This window comes from Budorcas taxicolor, chromosome 11, assembly GCF_023091745.1.
Source record: "Budorcas taxicolor isolate Tak-1 chromosome 11, Takin1.1, whole genome shotgun sequence".
Taxonomy (NCBI): domain Eukaryota; kingdom Metazoa; phylum Chordata; class Mammalia; order Artiodactyla; family Bovidae; genus Budorcas; species Budorcas taxicolor.
In genome coordinates, this window is record NC_068920.1 from 48136084 (window position 1) to 48148511 (window position 12428).

Sequence of the window (12428 nt, forward strand, 5' to 3'; positions counted from 1 at the left end):
GCCTCTCTGAACCTATAGAAAAACTGGGATAACAGCGATCCCCATTACACAGGGTTGATGTGAGGACTGAATGGGCTAAGGCACACATCCCAGCCTCAGGGAGGGCCTGAGTCAGTGGCAATTTAAACTCCTACAGGCTTAACCATGGGTGATTCCTCTGGCAAGGGCAGCGTACACAGCCTAGAGGCTGCCTGATCCACTCCTTCTGGCCCAACCTGGGCCACCTGGAAACCCACCCTTGACTCACCTTCCTCTCCAGCAGGAGAGCAGAGAGGAAGCCGACCCTGGCCCCAGATACAGCCAATCCGGAGCTCCTTATAGAATTTCTTGCCCCCGCCCTGGGCTGCCATCTGTGCAGGGCTGGGTGGACCTGCCAGTCTCGGAGGGCGGTTAATTTATGACCCTCCCCGCTCCTTGTCTACACCAGGCCAGTGGGGCCTCAAGTCCCAAACCTCAGCCTCTCAGAGGGAGGAGGGGAAACAGAACCTGAATGAGTTCCAGCTTAAAATCAATCCTTCCCAGCGACAGACAGCCAAAGGGGCACAGAGGAGAGGCCTGCTTCCTTTTATTTTTTTATCTTTATTTTTTAATTTTCATTTTTTTCAATACCAAAAACATTTTGTATTGGGGTATAGCCAATTAACAATGGTGTGTTAGTCTCAAGTGAACAGCCAAGGGACTCAGCCATACATATACATGTATTTTTTCTCCTCCAAACCCTGCTCCCATCCAGGTCGGTGCGTAACACTGAGCAGAGTTCCATGTGCTACACAATAGGTCCTTGTTGGTTATCCATTTCAAATACAGTGATGTGTACATGACCTTCCCAAACTCCCTAACTATCCCTTCCCCCTACACCCTCCCAGAAACCATAAATTCGTTTTCTAACTGTGTGAGTCTCTTTCTGTTTTGTAGGTTCATGTGTACCAAGTTTTTTTTTTTTAGATTCCACATATAAGGGATGCCATATTTCTCCTTCTCTATCTGACTTACTTCATTCAATATGACACTCCCTAGGTCCATCTATGTTGCTACAAATGGAGGCCTGCTTCTTTTAACTCCATCTATCAAAGCTTTTGTCTCACATCTACCCCGCGTTAATCCACACACTTTACCAGGAGGCAGAAGGCTGAGCCAGCAAGAGCCGAAACTGCCAGGGTCCAACCTCGAGTGCTTACAGGCTACGCAACCTTGGACAAATGGCTTACCCTCTCTGTGCATCTGCTTCCTCTTCTATAAACCAGAAATAATAACAGAAACCATCTTTTAATGCTGTTGTGAGCATTACATAATAATAGAGACAGTGATTTCAAACAATCCCAGGCATATGGTAAATGTCAGTTGTCACTATGAGCTGCTGGTCCTTCTGGTGTCATTGTGGGCCCTGGGGGGGCGGGCGGTGTAGATACCCAAAATGAGGCAGAAGGACTACACAGCAGTGAAGGGGAGGGGCAGAGGGTGTCTGGAAGGAGCAGCAGCAGAACGGAGGGGGACGGGGAGCTTTCTGGAAGAGGAAGTCTGGGCTGAGGCTGCCCAGCTCGGCTTCCACCTTCGTTTGTGCTCGGTCGCTCGGTCGTGTCCGACTCTTTGTGACCCCATGGGCTGTAGCCTGACAGGCTCCTCTGTCCATGGGGATTCTCCAGGCAAGAATCCTGGAGTGGGTTGCCATTTCCTCCCTCAGGGGATCTTCCCCACCCAGGGATCAAACCCGTGTCTCCTAAGGCTCCTGTACTGGCAGGCAGATTCTTTACCCCGGAGTCACCTGGGAATCCCGGCTCCCACATTATCCTCCTTCATTCTTCACCTTCTTCCGATTCTGCTGCCCTCCTGAGAGAAGACAGACACAGAGAGAATTCACCTGGTGTTGGGCGTCTTGCCCTCATGAGGCTGGCCTCAGGCCGCCACTGTACCTTTAGGGTCTCTGCCTTCTCGACAGCTTGGCCTAGGCCTCCATCAGGACGGGGTGCTCAGTGCTGCTAGGGACATTGGAGTGTTGAGTGGTAACCAGAAGTCTGTTCACCTCAGGAGTATCACAGCAGAGCTCCTGATCAGACAGCATCTGGTCCTAACCATAATGGAGGTGAGCCTCACTCCTTATGGGTATTTCCCCACTCAGACTTCCAGCTCTGAAGAAATGGCGACTCGTTTCTCCCCTCAGACTGGCACTACCTGAGGGCAGGGTTGTGTCTCCCCTCAGACTGCGGATCCCTGAGGGCAGGGCTGGGTCTCTGCTCACACTGAGGCTCCCTGAGGCAGGGCTGTGTCTCCCCTCAGTCTGGGGCCCATTGAGGCAGCGCTGTGTCTCCCCTCAATCTGAGGTCCATTGAGGCAGGTCTCTCTCCCCTCAGACTGCGGCTTCCTGAGGGCAGGGCTGAGTCTCCGCTCAGACTGGAGCTCCCTGAGGACAGGACTGTGTCTCCCCCCAGGCTGGGGCTCCCTGAGGCCGGGCTGTGTCTCCCAGACTAGGGCTCCCTGAGGGCAGGCCCATGTCTCCCCTCAGTCTGGGATCCATTGAGGCAGGGCTGTGTCTCCCCTCTGACTGCGGATCCCTGAGGCCAGGGCTGAGTCTCTGCTCAGACTGGAGCTCCCTGAAGACAGGACTGTGTCTCTCATACTAGGGCTCCCTGAGGGCAGGGCTATGTCTCCCCTCAGACTATGGCCAAGTGAGGCAGGGCTGTGCCTCCCTTCAGGCTGGGGCTCCCTGAGGGCGGGGCTGTGTCTCCCCTCAGACTGGGGCTCCCTGAGGCGGGGCTGTGTCTCCCCTCAGACTGAGGCTCCCTAGGCAGGGCTGTGTCTCCCCTCTCAGTCTCCTTCTTGGGTGTCACCTGACTTCTCTCCTAGAGCAAGACTTAGGCTTCGTGGCTGGTCTAGGGAGGGAATGCTGGCTGTTCCACTTCAAAATTTCCCTTCACCCTGTCTGAGTGGGTGGACAGCAAGATAGAGAATTAAAGTCCTGGCAAGCAGTGGAAAGATCCGTTGAGATCCAGAGTTGGTGTTTGGATGGTAGAGTCAGAAGGAGGTTCTGTCCAGGCCACAGTCTCTTTCCAGGTCTGGCCTCAGGCTCAGGCAGCAGCTTTCAGAGGCTTGTCTCTGGCTTCAAGAGCACAGAGGAGCGTGGATGGGTCCCCACCGCCCAGCCTTATCCCAAACCCCACAGGGAAGCTCCCAAGCTGTGGGAGCCGGAAGGTCCATCTCTGCTTATGAACTACACTGATTGCTTGAAATTGAGTTTCAACTAGTGCTTATTGAATGAATAATCACCAACACACTGGCCAGTTATTCCCCAGCCTAGAAGGCTCCCATCTACCAGCTTCCATCTTTCCAAATTCTCCACATTCCCAACCAGCTCAGCTGCAAATTCTCTCAACCTGCTCTGACCCCTTGTGGCACTCAAGTGTGCCCTTGGGTCTGGTCCACTAGTAGACTCACTAGTGAGTTTTCTAAAACACTAATGCCTTGGCTCCACCACCAAGAAATTCTGATTTAATTAGCTGTGGGTGGGGTGGCAGGGTATTGATTCCATTTAACTCCCCAGGTGGTGCTGACATGCTGCCGTGGTTGAGAACCAAGGGAGCAGGCTGTGGTCTCCTCCATAGAAAACATGAGCTGGACGTTAAATCCTGGTGCCCAGCACTGGGCCTGGCACATAGCAGGTGCTCCATGTTGTTATTCAGTCACTAAGTCATGTCTAACTCTTTGCGACCTCATGTACTGCAACACAGTAGGCTTCCCTGTCCTTCACCATCTCCCAGAGTTTGCTCAAACTCGTGTCCATTGAGTCAGTGATGCCATCCAACCATCTCATCCTCTGTCATCCCCTTCTCCTCCTGCCTTCAATCTTTCCCAGCATCAGGGTCTTTTCCACTGAGTCGGCTCTTCACATCAGGTGGCCAAAGTATTGAGCTTCAACTTCAGCATCAGTCCTTCCAATGGATATTCAGGGTTGATTTCCTTTAGGATGGACTGGTTTGATGTCGTTGCAGTCCAGGGGACTCTCAAAAGTCTTCTCCAGCACCACAGTTCAAAAGCATCAATTCTTCGGTGCTCGGTGCTCAGGTGGTCCATAAATGTTTGTAAATAAAAGATTTAATGACGGGTGGGCCAGTCCCTTTTCTGGAGGTGCCCAAAGGTACACAGGACTGGTGTCAGTCTTCCTCTGCAGCAGGTGAGGTGGTGATTAAGAGTTTATCTCTGTTGATGGATAGTCTGGATTCAAATTCTGCCAGCTTTTTGGCCTTGGGCAAGTTGAACCACAGTTTCCTCATCTGTAAATGGGACTAATCATAGCCTCTATCTCACAGAGCTGTTCTGGGAGGATGGAGTGTCTGTCTGTAAAGGCTTAATTCAGGTGGTTTGTGTTCATCTGGGTCTTGGCAGGAAGCAGATAGTTTATTCAAACCACTGAGGAGAGTTTACCAAAGGGGGTGTTTGCAGAGAGGTGGGTAGAGTTAAGGAAGGCAGTAAGTAAGGAGGGAGTGTAGAGAACCCCAGGGCTAGAAACACTGGGGCACTGTTAGCACCCATCAGCCTAGTGGGGCACAGAGAGGAAGCAAGAGCCCAGAGGTAGAACTCTGCTATAGGAGAGGGGCTGAGACAGGTGCCGCGGGTACTGAGGAGGCAGCCCCTGCACCCCGAGATACCTACCTCAACCCACTCCCTTCCCCATCGCCTAGTGGTGCCTCACATTGGGCAATGCCAACCAGGGTTCACTTCACAAGGAGCCTTGTGATGCAGTCCACAGAGGCAGGCTCCAGGGCACAGGGCAGAGGGTGGATTGGGAGGAGAAGACAGAAGATCTCCAGCCCCCTGACATTCAGCAAATGCTGATGAAATATTATTACTACTGTTACTGTTCGTGTGACTTGTGTGGACTGTCTTGTGGCCTCGTACCTCGCTATTGAACAGTATTGTTGGGGCCTGTCCAATCTCCTGAGCATAGCAGATGGCCCAGGACCCCAGCCCAGCTCCTCAGCCGCCCCATCCCAGGCGCCCCAGACACACTGGAGGGAAGAAGGGCTGAAGGAAGGAGCACAGCTCCATGTTCAGCCAAGGGCTTCAGCTTGTTTGACAAACCATCAAAACGACTTTGCGGGAGCAAGCTTCATTAAAATGGAAGCACAGCGCTCTAGTATGCAGATGGGGCCACTTTATTACTTTTTAATTTGTTTACAGAAAGCCCGTATTTGGTGTACACCATCTTTGCAAATAGTAACAAATGGGCATGTTTGCTGCCTCCAAAGCTGTGTTTCCCTGGATAAATGGACTGAAACTGTGTTTGAACACTGCACTCGGTTACTCTTAATAGCATCTGACATGCTCCTCAGATTGTGTGGGAGGCTGGAGGGAGGACCTGAAGTGTGTGTGGGGGGGTGTGTTGTGTATGTGTGGCGTGTGATGTGTATGTGTTATAATCTCTCCAGACTCGCCTTCTTGGTCTACATGATAAGTGACCTGGGCCAGATGGTCTCCGCAGCCTTTGAAGCTTTCCTACGCCGCAGCTTCATGATTTCTCTGCCACTCTAGAAACTACAAACCTCTCTGAACCACCAGCCTTCCAATTAATTCCCAAGAGAAGCCCTCTTCACTAAAATGAAATAAAACCTACAAATTACCAAATGCATTTTGAAAATGGGTCAAATTGAATGAAGAATACTTAATGGAGTGTAACTATTCAGTGATAGTTCAAATGCTAGGACTCTCAAATGCTGGTTTCACTCATTCTTAGCTGTGTGATGTTGGGAAAGTTACTTAACCTCTCTGTGCCTCAATTTCCTCATCTGTAAAGAGAGGATGATAATACCCTCCTCATGGGGCTGTTGGAGGGATTAGATGATTCTTGCAGCCCATTCAGAAGAGGTGTGGCATCAGCAAGAGCTCAGCCATTGTTAACTACCATCGTTCTTACGTATGGTAGTGTGTTTCTGTTAAAGAGAAAGAATTTAGGACAATCTTTGTTACATAAGTTGCCCATTCAGAATCTGTCCTGACCTGAGGAAGTGACCCAGCCCCCAAGTAACTCCCCATCACATCCGCATGAGTTACCTACCTCACAGCATTCTTCACAACTTAAACTCCCCCCTCTTATATCTCTCTGTGTATTATCAGTCTCTCCTCATCTGGGTGTTTGGTCCACAAGGGCACAGACCTTGTCAGTTTTATTCATGGCTATCTCCCCAGCACCTAGAACATCATCGACTGGTTCTCCATAAATTCTTGTCCAATGAATGAACAACTGCATCAGTAAAGCATGTGATGTTGGCCAGACGTAAGGATGAACCCTGGAAACCTGGGTCAAGGTTGGGCCTGGAGGGAATGCCACATACATGCATTTCATGTTTTAACACATACATCCAACCTGTAAAGTCTCTGTTCACAAGATTGTTCATTAACTGGATTTTTATTTTAACTTAGGAAAAGCAATATTGGGCTTCTCCAGTGGTTCAGTGATAAAGAACCTGCCTGCAAGGTAGGAGGCACAGGAGATGCAGGTTTGATCCCTGGGTTGGGAAGATCCCTTGGAGGAGGGGATGGCAACCCGCTCTACTACTCTTGCCTGGAGAATCCTATGGACAGAGGAGCCTGGTGGGACTGAGCAGAAAGCAAGATCAGAAAAGAACGCACAAAAGAGCAAAACAACATCCTGTTTCTTGGGGTGAAGACCCCGGCCCAGCACCCTTAGGCCATCTCCTGGGCCTCCACTGGAGAGGCCTTGGATGGGGTGACTTCTCATCTTAGAAATGGGTTCCCAGGGAGCAGAGTTTGCCTGGAGAAAATGAGGCATACTTTTGCATACCCAGAGCTTTAGAGTTTACAAAGTTCTCTTGGAACCCCATCCCACTTGATATCTCCTTATGAGAAGGGAAAGCCCAGACTCCCTCCAGGCCTTGACCCCTGCCCCCCAGTTTTACAGATGCTGAAACCAGGGGTGAAAGCAGAACAGACTTGCCAGCCTTCCCCCAGCCTAGCCAGGACTCTTTCCAATAATACCTCGAGGCCTCCACAGAACAGATTATTAATTACCCTGCTGACTAAAGCAAGGAAAGATGTTTGTGCATTTCAGATAAATTTTTCAACTACAAAAGGAATGAAACTAAAAGGAATAGCTCCCCTCAGTTAACCAGAATATTCTATTAACCGGGAACACACACCCCACCCCCCAACACTCTAGCTGGAAGCACACCTTAAAGATCAGTTCTTCTCAGGATTTTAGAAGCTGTGTTTCTAACTGATCACTATAGCAAAGATTCAGAACCCAGAATGATGAAAACAAAGAGCACACCTTTCCTGAGAAATGTTTAAAGGCACACTGCATTGCAATTATAATCCCCAATATTTATTGAATATGCCTTTATCATGCTCCAGACACTGTTCTAAGCCATTTAGATCACAAACTTATGATATATCATGTTCTCCTTATAGATGGGGAAACTGAAGCACAGAGTGGTTAGGAACATGCTGAAAGTCTCATAGCTGGTAAGTGACAGAGCCAAGGTTCATAGTCAAGTAAGTAGTCAGTATCCTGAGCTACACTCTTCACCATTACATCTGGCTGTATCTCCAAGAGGGAGGAAAAAAAATCTTAGTAAATGTTGAAGTAAAAAGATACAACAATACTGCTAGGAATCAAATTGTATTGACAAGGTTTTAAATCACAAAGATAGTAGTTAGCAGTGGAAAATCATGACTGTCCCAATGGATGTAAGAATCTCCTTCTACAGGATCAGTGTGAAGCTTCAGCAGACAGCACTTTGGCTGGTGGGCCCAGCAGAAAGTATGTTTGAGTCGCAGTGTGATCCACTGTGATAACTTCTGCATCGCAGGAATGCCATGCTCATCTCACCAATGTTCTTCTTTCACACATGAAAAAAGAGAAGCCCAGAGAGGTCAGGTGACTCATCAGCGGTCACACAGCAAATTAGCAGGTAAACCTACCCTGCTCAGTGCCATGAATATAACTTCTGCCACATGACTCAGTCCTGTTCTTTGCACCACAAGCCAGAGAGGAAGGCAGAGCCCAGACCACGGTGGGCCAACTGGTTAGCCAGCCGAGGGCTAGAACCAGCTCCCTCCATCATTCCAGCCACAGTTGGGGTCTATTTTCTGCCTAAGTGAAGCTGCCACTGCGGGGTAGTCACTTATGAGTTTTAGCTACTTTGGAGAGGAGAAAGGAAAGGCCAGACGCCTACTGATCCTTTTATTTGGGGGCCAATGAATCCCTTTCACTTCTCAGAAACTTCCAAATAACCCTCTCCCTTCCAATAATTCTAGGAGAATGAAAATTGACTTCCACCTGCTTGTCCTACCACCATTCAAGCTAATCGCTCAGGGAGAGGCCAGGGACCGTTTTCTTTGTGTGCCCATGGCCTCGCCTCCTTCTCCCCACGGGCCCCAGGGATATTGATAATCCTCATGAGTGATGTCACGGGACTGGGCTGGGGGGAGGCTGCTGTGCTGCAGGGAGAACCTGAAGACCGAGGTCTCCAGATAGGTGGCCGGGAAGTAAAGGAAACAGAGGAAGGGGGCCAGGAGGCCCTCTGAGGGTCTGCGGTGGCGGCTTTTGAGTGAGGCGGCAGCGGCTTATTACAGCTAATTTCCTTCCCCTTGCTAGAACTGCAAATCCACAGGGTTTTCACAGCATATTTGTGTATCTGGCGCTCTCAGCTCGCCTCCCCTCGGGGACCATAAGAGATGCCAAGGAAAGAAACAACATGCTCCCCCATAATTTCAAAGTCAGTTCCAGAGTTAATAATAAATTTAGAGCTGCAGGCGGGTGGAGGAGGAGTTGACACGGAGGGCCCACTCCGTGCTGGGGCAGACCGGCCCCTCCAGGAACATCTTCTAGGAATCAAGAGAAATACTGGAACACTGGCATCTCAGATGCTGAGGAGGTTTCTCCAAAGTCCGAGGCTCACTGACCCCAAATCTTTGTGGCACCAAAGGACGTGGGGTCCCTACTCATGATGGCTGTATGAGGGAGGGGAGAATGGAAGAGCGTTCTCTCTCTCAGTTCCTTTATCCCTCCCAGGGGACAGTGGGAGCACTTGGAGAAAGGCAGAACAGTTTTTCAGAGGGAATTGGAAAATTCTTCTCCCTGGCCAATGACTAAACCCATTCACCTCTGAGGAAGTTTCTAGACCAACAGCCACACTAGTTGGAAATCCAACAGTCCCAAATATCTGTGCAAATCTGTTATTCATTATTGGGGTTGTAGGAAGACTGTCTCCCAGACTGGAAGCTCCTTGAAGATCAGGGCCTCTGCCACCAGGCTGCAAGTGTCATCAGCTCTAGTCAGAGCTAAGATTGTGAAGGGACTTGGAAATGCCAGTGTGAGGAGGCCAGGCAGGTTTAACCCTGAGAATACAGGGTGTGGTATGGACAAGATGGCCACCCTGAACTATCAGAGGGGCTGTCCTGTGAATCCTGTAGAATCCACTCCTTCTGTGTGCATTCCCAAGAAGAAGAGCTAGAATTAAGGGGAGGTGACTCAGAGGACTGGACTTTGGTTCCAGAGAAGGATGGCCTTTCTTAGAGTGAATCAGCGAGAAATAGTGAGCCTACTACTACGAGAAGTGAAGCTTCTGAGGAGGGGCCCGAAGCACTAGGTGGCTGCTGGGCCAGGGGGCCTTTAAGATTCTTCCCAAGCCCAAGAGGCAGTCAGTGATGGTGGAGGTTCTAGTCTCACCACCCCCAACCCTGCAGCAGGGCTCCTCCTGATAACCTCAGGGAGGGGCCAGAGGAGATGAGCAGGAGGACACAGGGAAGTGAAATGAAGTGAAGTCACTCAGTCGTGTCCGACTCTTTTCGACTCAATGGACTGTAGCCCACCAGGCTCCTTCGTCCGTGAGATTTTCCAAGCAAGAGTACTGGAATGGGTTGCCATTTCCTTCTCCAGGGGATCTTCCCAAGCCAGGGATCGAACCCAGGTCTCCTGCATTACAGTCTGAGCCACCAGGGAAGCTGGAGGACACAGGGATCAGCTCCAACCAAAGAAGCCACTCAATACACTAATCAGGCAATCAAATGCAACAGAGAAGGATGAACACAGGGGTGGCTGCTGTAGCCTTGCAAGACTGCCCGGGACAGACTGGCTGAACAGATAAGTAGAAAAATAAGTCTTTCTTGCCAACCAGGGTAGTGTTCTATCATCATCTGCAGGGGGCACAGAGGCCTCAACTCACCCAGCGCTCCCCGGGACCCACTCACTCTTCACCAGGGAACCAGCGTCAGGGCAGGGAGTGGCTTGCCCACAGTCACAAAGCTAGACAGGGGCAGGGCTGCGGCAAAGCCCTAGAGCTCGAAAGCCAGTGCCCTTTCTCCTGTTCTCAGCTGCCCCCACAGCACCACCTGCTCCTGCAGTAGCTGGGATTCCTTTTAAAAATATGTTCATCTCAGGCCCCAAAGTGGACAGAGACAGCATGTATTACATGTTCTCTGCTGGCCCGGGAAGAGCAGACAGAATGAGCTCCTGACATTTCTGGAATCTACTCCGGTCTTCACATTTCCTCTCACAGCCACGTTCTCTCCCAAGCAACTGCGGCATATGGGCACTGGTCACCCTTCCCCTTCCCAAGCCCGCAGGCTTCCTCCCAGGCGCCCCTCCACATACAGTTCCTCCAGCTGCTCCTGAAGGGCCGGTGAACTCCTCCACTGGAAGGCAGTGGAGATTCAACGTATATCCCCCCACCCAGGAGAATTCTCATTTTAAGTCAGGCTCTGTAAGAGGGAGAGGTTTAATCTGTGGAGTCTAAAGCATGGACATTAAGGACTTTCCGGATGCTGGGGAGAGGTGTGCGGGTCAGAGACGCCTTTCCAGGGCTCCCTGATGGGAAAGGAAGGCCAGGGTGGAAGTGGGGGTCACCATCCAGGAGGGGAAGCAGATAACAAGCACCCCGGGCACTCTTCTCAGGGAAGGGGGCAGCTCCCCACCTTCCACCAGGTGTGTCCTAAACTGGGCATGTTCTACAGGGAACAGTTACCTCTCCTAAATCCTAGAGAGCAGGAACGAGGATGTTAGCACTTATCCACAACTGGACAGATCAACCACCAGGACTCACGGCAGACTGTCCTTCACCCCGCAGAACAGACACCTCCAGTGAACCGACTCTGGTCCCCTCCTCGGGTTGATTAACCACACACTGGAAGCCAGAGACAGGATGCACTGACCTCTGGGGGTTCCCACCGAAGACTTCCAGCTCCATCAATCCCAAGGAGCTGGAAAGGCAGCGCAGATTCTCTGTAATACCAACCAACCAGAGCTTGTTCACAGGCTCCAGAGCAGGGCTCCCGGCTTCTGTCTTCTCCCCGCCAACAAGCACACCCCCGACCCAGGGCAATTTCCCCAGAAGAACGCTCACGCTGCGCCCTGCCAGCCTCGGCGCCAATTGACTGGATTTCAATCAGAAATCCATCTCCCTTAAGGACCGCTTTGGATACAAGCAGAAGAAACCTGCAATCTAGATGCTGATGCCTAGCCATAATGGGGGGAGCCGGAAGGAGGCCGCCTGCCCAACCCGGTCCCTCCCCCGGCCAACCCCGGCGCTCAGCGAGGATGAAAACCGGCCTGGGCTGCAGCCGACTCAGCTTCCAGGGACCTAGGAAGGGGCGAAGCCTCTGTCCCTGCGTCCCCGACATGGCGGGCACAGCCGGATCGCTGAGTCTGGCCGAGGAGGGTTAATGCGGCCTCTGCAGTTAGCCAGCCTCGGGGAGCCAGCTGCGCGTTCTGGGCGAGCCCTCCACGGGGGTTACCTGGAACCTCCGGAGATGGGCTCTCCTAGAACGGCTAAGAGGGACCAAAGGTTTCTTTCTTTCGGAGCACGAGAAGCCGCAGGCTGGGCACTTCTCCCCACCCACCCACCGCCAACCTCATCGCCAGCTGCCACTGGTCGCTCTCCTGGCCTGTACCGCGGTCAGGAAAGGGTCACGCGGAGTCAGGGGGGCTCCTCCACTCCGCTCCCTACCCCAGACCCCGCACCAGGCGAGCGGGGGCGGGGCTGCGGGGACGCGAAAGACCCCGCGGAGCGCTGGCGGCTCTGGTGCGCGGCGCGGGCAGCCTCCCTGGTAAATAATGCACGCCTCCCAGCGCCGGCTGCAGCAGGTAGTGTATCAAAGTAATATCGCGCCGCGAATTGCAGTGTAATCGCCGTAATTTAGGGCCCCGTGGGTGAGCCCGTTTCGGCAAGGCTGCGCGCCCGGACGGCCAAGGTGACTGGAGCGTCTGCTCTGGCTTTGACCTCTGGATTTCCTCCAAGCTAAGTGAGGCCATAAAAAATTCAGAAGCCCAGGCTGTCTCCTAGCAAATGGGGTGTGGGCAGAGAGATTGTATTATCTATCTAGACCCACCGAGACGGATGCAACCGCCAGGAATAAAGCGATGTCGCCGATCGCGCTTAGGAGGGCCGGCTGGGAGTCCTGCCCTGAGCCCATCCTTT